We start from the raw sequence: 12416 nt of genomic DNA, 5'->3' as shown, positions 1-12416 counted from the left end.
AGTTCTATGGTAGATACAATTACCTTATCAACAAATACAATTTATCATTGAGTCAAATGCTGACCGACATTTTTCATACTAATTGTTAGGCCATTATTTACACACTGAATTCTCGACGGATTTTTCTGTTACTTCCCGATCATGACAAGGAGCACACGGCGGGTGTGACCGGTCGGCAGGGGATTCTTACTCCTCCATGGCACGTGATCCCACTTCTGATGTTTTGGGGTCCGTGTTTGCTCTGCTCCTATTTTGTATTGTTTTATGGACTTTTGAGCTTGAATATTGTTCCCTATCTCCATATATTTCATTATCAATGTGATGATTTCTTCAATAATGCACTGCATGTTGAAACGAATAATTTATACAATGAAGATCTTTAGTTTCTTTGCAAGTATTAGAATTTCAGATGTCAGATTTTTTTTCAAACTTATTTTTGTTGCTCTTAAATTTGACAAGTTCATCATAAATATACTGTAGATTCTTAAATATACGCGAGGAATTAATTATTGCGTAATTACGCGAAAAGCACCACTCGCGAAATCAAATTACCCGCTTTTATTTTTATGGTGCCGAAATCAATGCAAAATCTCTTGATCAACCGTCCACTCGCGAATTATTGTTCTCGCGATTTGATGTCATTTGAGTCATTTCGCGAAAATAAGTACTCGCGAAAAATAAGGAATCTACATTATTCCATCCATATGCAGTCTATAATTACAACTTTGGTTTGTATTTGTGAAACTTAATTTATATTTTTTAATGGTTTCAATGATTAATATCCACATATTCTATTTAATTTGTGTTAAAATGTTTTTAATATGGACATAATGTTAAACCATTAATCAGTGAAGAATCAATCCCTCATTAAGACGCTATAGGAAGCATTGCTTGTTTGGCGACTTTTCATAAAAAAGGTTAAAAACCGTGTATTAGAACTAAATTTAAATTTGGAGGAAAAAGAGTTAATATAACTTTTGTAGCTCTGGTCAATATTTCCCTAAAAAATCATATCTTGGAAACATCAATTTTCGTTCTGCTTAAAAGTAGATAAATATTTTATTTACCTGTGTTTTCCTCCTGACAGCCATATCTAACATCACATTTTTCTGCAGGACAGTTGCACTGTGACAGACAGAGTCTTCCGTAAAAACCTTCAACACATTTTCCAGTGCAGTTTTTCCCATAAGTACCCAATGGACACTCTGTGATATAAAGTTTGATATAAAAAGGTGCACAAAGGCCCACAACTCTGATTTGAATCTGGGTTTTTTCACGAGTAAAATTGTGATCAACAGTATCTTACATTGTCCGAATAATATTTTTGTTATGAAGTTATTGTTGACAAATTTATTATAGAGATTGACGTGCGTTATCCTGCTAATTCCATGTTTCTCAAGTACCATGTCCTCTTTTTCGTGACCGGGTAAACGGAAAAAAAAATAGACAGTTTTTATGAATAATCATAGGAAATCTTGCAACAAAAATGTGTGTTTTTCTGTTTTTATCGAGTTGTTAACTGTAATTCAAATTTATGTTCCTTAATAGGACAATTTATGCAAGAGCTTTTTAACCGCTATTCTTCTATATCAATACTAAAAATGGGAAAAGGTGAAATATGAAGATCACCTACAATAATTAAAATCAAAAGTCCATTGGAAGAATATAAATTTGGATCAGAGCAAACATGAACCTCTAAAAATGCAAGGACCTCGAAAACATCAGAGGTGGGATAAGATGCCATGGAAAAGTAAGCATTCCCTGTCGACTTGTCACATCCACCGTGTGCTCCTCGTCATAATCGGGAAAGCGGAAAAATCCGTAGACAATTCACTGATAAAATGATGGGCTTACAATATGTATGAAAAATTGCTGTCAACAATCGAACTAATGACAGGCTGTATTTGACTGTATCGGCCATAGAATTTGCGAAATGTTGACTCTGATATTGTTGATTTTCTGTGGTGTTTTTTGCTAGCAATGTCTTTTAGATATAAAATTTATATTTGTATTTAATTGCAATATCAAATCAAATGATGACTATGGTTTGAGAAGATATTGGTAAACTATAAAGTTAAATTGGCTCCAATCTTGATAGAAAATGTCTCATGTTCTACCTACATAAACTATGTGAAATTTTAAGTTTACCCGGTCATATTATATTTTAAGATTTTTCAACCAAAAATAAAATGCAGGTTTATGCGATCTGAAGTATTTCTTAGAGGGGAAACGTAACCAATACAAATAGGTGTAAAAATAAACAAAAATATGAATATAAAAATCTTAATTAAAAACAATATACTTATGTGACAAGGGAATGAAATACGGACCCCTAGAAATTACAAAGGTGGGATCCGGTGCCAAGGAGGAGAAAGCATCTCCTGTTGAACCAACCGGGGCATGATATTTCATTGCGCCTTAAGTGTTTAAAAGTATCTTTTTTTTTTAGCAAATTATATCCTTGTCCTAATTATATCGATCACCATACTTTGTAATATGTTTCAATAAAAAAAAATGTGATTACCAAGACAATCCCCGTTCGAGCTTTGGTAAAAATTAAAACAGCATCTGTAAACATATAAAAAAAATCATTGAAAAAATCCGATTTTATCTAGATTATTGTTTGAAAAGATGTACATACAACTTGATAATTAAATGTTTTTCTTGCAAAAGCCATCAAAACATACCTGTCTCCACATAAAACACTACAATTAGTCTTTGTAAAGATATGTATGACAATTAAATGGTGCAATATCCATCTCCTGATCTTAATCATTGCTTATGATATGTTTATGAAAATTTTGCATTGATATAAGTAATCTTTGCATCCATACTAAATTTGCAAAACATTCCTTCAATTTTCCTGAAATAGTTCCTTTTCCCCTGTTTCCAAATGCAGAGCAATGAATTCATATTCAAAGTCTTTTACATGGCACCGATCATCTTTGAAAGGAAGTATTAAAACGGCCGTTAACAATGCTGGGATATCCATTTCTTGAAGGAAATATGAGCAGTTGTGGTATAAAGGAAATTTTGAACAGTTGTGACAATAGAATACATCTCTTCATTATTTTTAGAGGGGACCGGTCTCTTAAAAAAGAACTGATCAATTTCCTTTGCGGTCAACACAATAAGGAAATATCTTTGTTATTTTATTTCTAGTTAATGCATGTATTATGTAGAGATAGTAGGAGCCTATAGATAATTCGAGGAAAATACACAAGTTCATTCAACAAAAGTCAATATTTTGTTTGTGAAAATCTAAAATATGAAGGTGAAGATAACAAACTGTGATCGATCTAAAAAAACCTGCAAAAATACCGTACATGTAATTTCATTTAAAACCAAGCCTGCACTGGAGAACGTCTACGCCAAAAGTCATGCACAATTCGGTGCTTTCAGGAAGACAATGTTGCTTTAACCAACTATATATTAAGGTTAATTTTGAAATTGCAAAATTCGAATTTTATTTTGAAAATTCAAATTTGAAAAAATAAAGACATACGATAATTGTCCCAGATTTCCTTATTCAGTGTACTTTTGAGTGAACCCGGTGTCATAAATTGAAACTTTATAATTAGCTTAAGCTAGCAATAACTATAATTTATTGAATAAAATGTTGATCAATTACACAAAACAAACCCTTTTAAATGAAATTTTTCAATGTCAGGTGTAGTAAGGCAGCGTAGTTCCCCACAATTAAAATCTCTATTTTAACATTTTAAGATATTCAATGTATAACGACTATATTTTGTATTTAATAAATGAATGGTCCGATATTTTAAATCATAACATCAGTTTGAAGGTGTTATCAAATAAAAAATCTTCTCGAAACGAATTTACAAAATTTGATAATTTGATTATTGTCCAGTTAATTGCATCTTGTATTCTACATTGATGTCTATGGGCAACACTCGTGTTAATAAAGATATTGTAAAATGTACTCTGAACTTCGTACATATGTCTTGGTGAAATATGCATAAACTCTTTTTTTTAATTGAAATATGAAATTAGATAAATCATTTACCACATATTTTTGACAAAATTAAAATTTTCTTCTTTTCATTAAGTGCAAATATCTCTTCGAAACATTTAAGGTGCAAAATGGCCGACTTCTTTTATTTTATCAGTCATGTGAGTTTAAAGTGATTTCTTTCACTTTCAACGTTATCTAGCATATATAACTAGTTTAAAATGATTCAATATTTCTTCAGTATACATTGAATACCTTAATGCACAGGTTAACAAAGAATTTTGACCCGGTTGAAAATTCGCATCATATGTAATCTATACTCAGGTTCATTTTTCAATAGTTTGATATTTTTTCTCAGCACTTATGACACCAACATGTTGAAAATAACATTGTTGAATATTGAACCTGCTACAGTGTTTTGACCTGTCTATAAGTAGTTTCTTAATAACATACAGCATTTATGAGGAATTTGGAAATTTAACCATGGAAGAAGCTGCCCCAAAAGCAAAATATGATTGAAAAAACGAATGCGTGTTCGAGCTTCTATCGTAAGCTATATTAATCAATGTTTGATTTCACAAATATTTTTTTTTTATATTATATACCATGGCAACACAAAAATTTAAAAAAAAATAAAAAAAATAGATCCCACCTCTGATGTTTATGGAGGTCTGTGTTTGCTTTGCTCCCGATTCATATTGTTTTAAAGGACTTTGAGCTTGAAAACTGTTCGTTATTTCTATATTTCATTTTAACCACCGAGCATGTATCTCTGCTGGTGAACAGTCTGTCCACTAGGATACTTTTCTTTCGGTACTTATTCACACAACATAACGAAAGGAGACCTCCATAAGCGTCGCCCAATATGAAAAGGCGCCCTTATTTGAGTCTATAAAGGATTCTAAGAGTTCAATACGGTTTTGATATAGAACCAACAGTTCTTAGAAAAATTTGAAGGAGTGTAAAATTTCTATTAGAGATATATTTTCCAATCCCATGTATTCTATTTCAAAACGTTCTGTCAAAAACTGTGAAGACTGTGATATTTTGATTACTAGCTCTTCGTTTTCTAGTAATCTCACTGGACAGAGCTTCTATACCAAAACTTGGGAAAATCAGAATTGCAAATCTTCTACATAAATGTTGTCTACCTTTATGAGCTTATTTATGTTGGTGAAACCAAGGGTTCACTTAATATAAGATTATCGGGGCATAGATTTCAGATTAACAAAGGGGTTCAGCTTCAGCAGCTTCTATACAAGCAGTTTAATTTACCTGATCATTCTATTTTTTTTCAATAAAAGTTAGAATTCTAGCAAAGATTTACCATCATACTAATAGCCCATCATTGAGTACACCTTTCCGTAGACAACGAGAAGAATACTGAATTGGAAAACGAGGCACGGCCTTTCCATATGGTAGCAATTACAATGTCAATAGTGTTGGGAATCTTTCAAATCCACAGTGTAGCAATGTGATGGGACTTTTTTACAGTACGCAGAGACTTTAGCGCAGTCATGGACATCATTCTTACAATAAATCTATTATACACGATGTCTCCTTTGATTCACTACGACTTTATGTAAATAAACAAATAGGCCTTCATCACATTCGCACCAGACTTTACTCTGTCCCTTTGAAAGTTTTGAATAGTCCATTTGTAAATGTCAAGGAAAGTCCATATTTGGATTCCTCGACACCAGAATACAGGTTCAGATCTGTGGATTTGGATATTGCAAATCAAAGGCTTTTCAAACCGCCACGTTTTAAGGATGATTGTATGTTGTTTTACGTCCAATTCGAGAATTTTTCACTCATATAGAGAGGTCACCTTATACCGGTGAATGGCTTCAAATTTCCCTCGCAAAACATACTATAGTTAACTATAGTTTACTATAGTTAACTATAGTGATAACTTTGACACTATGAAAACTATAGTTCACTTTAGTGATAACTTGGACACTTTGATTTACTATAGTGAAAACTATGACACTATAGTGATAACTATGAAAACTTTGATTTACTATAGTGATCACTATGAAAACTTTGATTTACTATGGTGAAAACTTTAATTTACTATAACGATAACTTTGAAAACTTTGATTTACTATAGTGATAAATATGACACTATAGTGATCAATTTGAAAACTTGATTTACTATGGTGATAACTTTGACACTTTGATTTACTATAGTTAACTATAGTAAACTAGAGTTAACTATAGCATTTTATTGTTAGGGTTAGATCTTTACTCGGCACTCAGAGCCCGAAGAACCTGCAACTTTCACTTCAAAGTGCCGACCTCTTGGCGAAGGAAGAGTTGCTACCTATATTTTTTTTTATCAACTTAGGTCATTCGCGGCCGAGATTCGAACAAATGACCTTCCGATCAGCTAGCGCTCTACCGACTGAGCTACGGTGACGGTTTTACGGAAGAAAATACAGCTAAAATTAAACTTCAATATACCAAAAAAGGGAACTGACGCGGTTAATATAAATAATATTCTTAATCACAAAAGAGACCAGTCTTGTATTCCACCATATTTCCAATTAAAGACTACACCCTTTATTTCCTATAAATATACATCGAATATTGCATCAATTTTTTTTCATTTACATGAAAACCCTACAAAGCCTGGATATTGAGCATCTGAAACATAATCCTCCATCGTGTTCATGTTCTTCTTCACCCTACAACTATAGTTCTGCTGGACACGTTATTACCTGTGACGTAAATACAGTTAATAATGAGGACCTTAAATCACTTACTGTAGATCCTAAATTTATGCGAGGAATGAATTATCGCTCAATTTCGCGAGAAGACACACTCGCGAAATAAAGTTGCTCGCCTTTTTTTATGGTGCTTAAATGTATGTAAAATCTCTAGATCAATCGTCCACTCGCGAATTATTGTTTTCGCGATTTGACGACCTAGGGAAATTTAGTGATATTAAGTACTCGCATAAAATAATAAAAATACAGTATTTTAAAAAGGCCAAAATTTAATGAAACCCTATTTTCAACTGGAATCATGATTTCATAAATACCGTGAATTCTGTGGAAGATTACGCCAGCCGATAAGCCAGACATGAAAAAGAAGACCTTGACACTTTGTCAGAATGTATAAAATGTATCAGATGTATGTTAAAATCTCGCATTAAGCGATTGAGGGGCAATATGAAAACCATCTATCCTTCCGTGTTCACTAATGTAGAAGTGAAAAAAGAATTCGACAGACTACACGATCAGTATGTACTGGTCCCAGCTGACAAAACAGGTTACAACATTGTCTTCATGTGTAAGACTCATTATTTTAATTGTATTTGATTTCGATGAACGGTGTTGCTATGGCCATTTAAAATAGAATTAGAATTTTTTGAAATACTTTCGAAATGCTATTTCTTCTACAGTTTTGGTCTGACTTCTTCTACAGTTTTGGTCTGATTTCAATAATTCTTGGCACTCAAGTAGACTACACTGAGATACATAATTGTCTTTATCGTTTTGTGGTTTTGTTGAATGATGTTGCCATGGTTACTAAGATCGAAATTTCTGTAATATGCTTTTAAAAAGCTACCCCTATTACAGTTCTGATTGCACTAAATCTTGCCACAAAAAGAGACTAAACCAATGATCATTGTTCTATTTATTGCTGTTGCAAAGTTTCAAGTCCAAGTGCTACTTTTGTCTTCCTTTGTTATAAGTACAAACAAGTAGAGCTACAGTCTAGTCAGAGACTTCTGGTTGTCTAGTATGGTAGGAACTGCTTTCAGTAAAACAATGTGATTTCCATATCTTTGCTCAGTTGCAACTGTAAATCTTATGTAGTTGACGTCTGGTCGAGTTTTTCTACCAGGATAACAAAAGTGGTTTGTGCAATTTAAATTTTAAGACAATTCCAAGTCTGCAATTTACAAAAAATTTGTATGACAGTAACATATTTAATGAAAAAAAAAAAAAATCAAAATTGTCAATATAAACAAGGTATGATATATTACCGGAAGTAATGTTCGGAAACATATTTGATTTGGCGTGACTAAACATAGTATAAAAGCGGTGTTCTGACAAAACTCGAGGATGATCTGTGAGGAAAAATCTTACCAAAAAACTTTAAGTTTAACTTTAAGTAAGGTATTGGAAAGAGAAAGGCGCTTCACAGTTGATGATCTTATGAAAGCACAGTTACGTGGTAAAAAATAAATGAAACATTGATAGACATAATTCTGCTACTGGAACAATTGTTAGCAAAATAAATTCAATTGATACGTGTTTAGTAAGTAGATATTGGACCAGACTGTATAAAAAAGTATAGGGAGAATATTTTGAGACCCATGGCGCGATGTTTTCAACGTTACATATTAGGCAATTTCGCCACATATGATCCACATATGCATTGCCTTTCATATGAGGATCATATGAGGATCATATGAGAATCATATGTATATTCAAACATATGAGTATCATATGTGCGAATCATATGTGGATCATATGAATATGCATATGTAAGTCATATGAAGCAATATACATATGATACACATATGAAATGTCCTGCATATGAGAATCATATGCATGTTTTAAAAATGATCATATGAGAATCATATGAAACAGATCTGTGTGTGTTTATTTATTTGTCCTTGTTATAAACAGATAAAATTCAATTCAATGAGATTAAAAAAAAATACGTATGTTCAATGTTAATCAGTTAACACTTGAATAATTTCATATTAAGCTTGATATGAATAAGTTGGCGTTATATTTTAATAAGTAGACTGCATGTTTAAAAAATAATTTCAATAACATATATCAAGATGTGTAAATTTAAATGTATATTTATTCAAAAGAATCAAGATGTTCATTTCCTTAAGAAGCTTGGAAAAAAGGGAATAAGTACTTATTATGGTTACAGATCCGTATAAACTTTCTAGTACTCCCATTACTTGTAAGTAATTGTGAAATTAATGCAGTTCGTAAAAAGCCGATAAACCTAGTGATCAATAAGTAATTTTGGATTTGTTAACGATGAATGTTAAGGCCATTTAGCATCACTAATTTTTCAGATCTGTTTCCCTTTTGTTAATAGCTATGCTTGGATATTTATATTCGATATGAAAGTGAAAGTAGAAACCTTGTATAGCAGTTAACGTAAAATGCTTGTTGAGATCGTTATTCATTCAGTTCTTTCATCAAATTATTGAGAAACGTGTTTTAAATAATGTATTTAGGAACTGGAGTTCAGTGTCACAGTGCTGTTTTTGTATTCTTTTTTTTTTCTTTTTTGTTTTATTCAAAGAACCCTAAAGCTGATTAGACTGACGATTGAACACAAAGCTGATTTGACTGACGATTTAAACCCAAAGCTGGTTTGGCAGACGACGCATGATCACAATGCAGGTAAAAATAAATAAATAAATACAATAGTCATCACAGTATATATAAGTAATGACTTAAACATATATCAAAAACTAGATAGAACGATCTATCGTTAAAATGATATTGTCCTACGGACCCGGTTTAACGATAAACTGTGGTGAGGGCTTGTCCCAAAACACAGATTATTCTAACTAATCAAAAAATAAATTAATCCAACTCTTTTTCTACAGAACAAATCCAGCACATTTATAAAATATGTATAAGTATGAAAACATATAAAAATATGTAAGGCATAGATTATAGAACTTGCTGGCTATAAAAACTATGAAAAAACTATACAATATTTTCTGGGGGATAATGACTTTTAGCTTAATAGACATTCAAGGTACTATTACATGTGTATTGAAAGTACATTAGCTAATATCATTTGATTATTTATACATACATGTATATAAATTGACATTTATAGATTTTTTTTCAACACTAGAGAATTTAACCTAAAGACTTGTACTCACTCTCTTTTGTAGTTTCTTTTAACTTCTAGTTGGATTAGCCTAGAAAATATTTACTGTGTGAATATTTGTTTTATAATTTATATAGGTTCAATATACAGTCAGCCTCTCTCATTAATAAAATGGAAGAACAGACACCAATATCCTAGGCTTGCTTCAAAATAGGTAAGTACACCCTGTATAATAAACTTTGTTATATTTTTCCAAACAAAGTTTTGGGATATACTGGAATCACAATGTCTGTTTCTCTGCCTGTCTGTTTATCTGTAGATTTTTCGGTCCAAAAAGTATACATTTGTATCCGAATCTATTTAATTGTTGGGGGTCTGCATCAAGCAGAAATGGAGTATGTATATATCAATTATTTTTTTTTATATAAATAAAAAATTTGCAGAGATAATGTCAGTTGGCTTAAAGAAAGATTTAGCATCAACCCCTGGATTTCTTTGAAGGATACAGAAGAACAGGTTTGATGAATATAAATGCTAGCTAACTATTTTGCAAGAATTGAGCATTTAAGCAGATGCACTGAGCATTTAAGTAGATGCACTGAGCATGTATGTCATATTATATGAAACTAATAAAGTTTATAGTCAATATGTATAATAGTGAACCATTTTTTCTTTAAGAATCTTAGTATGTGTTTGATGTATATAAAAATAAGTGAAAAATGCATTGCTTTATTCATTCAGGAGATGCTCAGCAATCTGGCAAAGAAGGCTGGCTGGACATAAAATGTTATGGGGGTTATGTCTAGCTTTGGATCCACTAAATTCACATATTACAGAAATCGGATCAGAACAAAGGTGTGCACACATTTTATTTATATATGTTACATATCATCCTAAGAAGTATCAAAGTCTATTACTAAATTGAATTACCTCTTAAAAACAAAATTTTGCACTGTATTCCATTTAAGCTATACATTGTGAATTGAATTGTTTAGAAAAAAATGTTTTAGCTGATGGGTAGCAAAGAAGTTGATGTAGAGGGTCCCTCCATTAATTCTCTACATAATTATCGATGAAAATGCTTCCTTCCTCCTACAATTATGCTAACAAATCCAGAGAGGGAATACTTCACACTGATGCTAGGTATGATGCTAGTATGAAAACAGTAAGCAGTCAGCATTTTAAAAATGTAAAAATATTGATGTTAAACTTTAATGTTGAAATTTTGAGATATATATTTGTTTATTGGAAGGACATCTTTGCTGGTAAATATGATCAATGATAGAAAATTAGTTCATGTTTGTTGGATGTCACAAACAATTTTTTCAATCATATTCATCTTTAAAATCACTTGAGCCTTCAGCTCAGATGAGCTAAAAACAATTAGTTTCATTTTAAATGAAAGTACTTGTTTATAGCTCATCTGAGCCGAAGTTTTCTGATCAAAATTGTCCGTTGTCCATCATCATCGTTGTTGGCATAAACTTTTCATATTTATGTCTTCTCCAGAACCACTGGACTAATTTCAACTGAACTTGGCAAAGAGGACCAATAGTAAGGTACCAGTAGGGGTTCAAAGTTCAACCTATAGATTATATAGGGTAAAGTCTTTAAAAATCTACTTTTCAAGAACTACCACACTACAATTTGTGATATTATTTTGCAAACATCCCTATGCAGTGTTGTTTCAAGTTTGTTGAAAAATGACCACTAAACCACCAGTGGGGCCCCTGAAGGGTTGCAAAGTTTTACATAGAAATTTACACTTGTGTATAGGAAAAATTAAGTCTTTTTAACAAATGCTACATTGCTACAATAGTTGGGCCTAAGGAGGGAATCTTGAGTAAATTTGATCAGTATGGAACAAATATCCCCCCAAAAAAATACTTTTGCAATTTATTCCAGCACTCTTTTGTATTGTATTTCACAAAAGCCACTTGTGCTAGAGTTAAGTGAGTTTGCCATTGTTGCTCAGGTGAACAATGTAGTCCCTGGACCTCTTGTTATTATTATTAAAATGCTAATTATTTTAAAAATAATTTTTAGAGATTATTCTGTGCCTCAAACAAATTGTTCAGAAAGGGGACATCGGTGGATTTGCATTTTGGGTACAGTTCAAAGAGTTTTCAATATGGTGATGGAAGATCAGAGGGAGGACAGAAGGAAGAGAAAAGAATTAGGAAATATCTGGAATAAATATGAATAAGGAGGATGTACTTAATCTTGTCAGACTTTGACATGCAAAGCTTTCTATATTTATACGTATACTGGAATATCATTTTGATTGTAAAATCTCATTGTAATGTACTCACATTTTATGTTTCATGCTTTATGCATAAATATGCATAAATACATAAACATTTTTATGAGAAACTATATATATGTATATATGTATCTTTGTTAGATCGAGACACCATCCTTTGTGATTTCATACTCATTTATGTGTTAAATATGCTGTAGGTACATGTAATCTGAATTACTAATAGAGATTACATATATTGACAAATGTTATTGCAGATATTTCAATTTTACTAAGGACACTTCCATGTCATATGGTATTTTTATACAAGTTCATGATCTAATTATGTTATTCATTGGTACATGTATACAT

The 12416-nt window shown here is 31.8% G+C and overlaps 1 pseudogene; it reads left to right on the top strand.

The window, feature by feature from the left end:
- The first annotated feature begins 10195 nt into the window (after positions 1–10195).
- LOC133175271 (uncharacterized) lies at positions 10196–12011 on the top strand (annotated as a pseudogene).
- Positions 12012–12416: the final 405 nt, after the last annotated feature.

The sequence above is a fragment of the Saccostrea echinata genome, unplaced genomic scaffold (assembly GCF_033153115.1).
Source record: "Saccostrea echinata isolate AGI-Se365-2 ecotype Australia unplaced genomic scaffold, CSIRO_AGI_Sech_v1 ptg000062l, whole genome shotgun sequence".
Lineage (NCBI taxonomy): Eukaryota > Metazoa > Mollusca > Bivalvia > Ostreida > Ostreidae > Saccostrea > Saccostrea echinata.
Note: the sequence above shows the minus strand (reverse complement) of the source record. Positions and strands in the feature narration are given on the sequence as shown.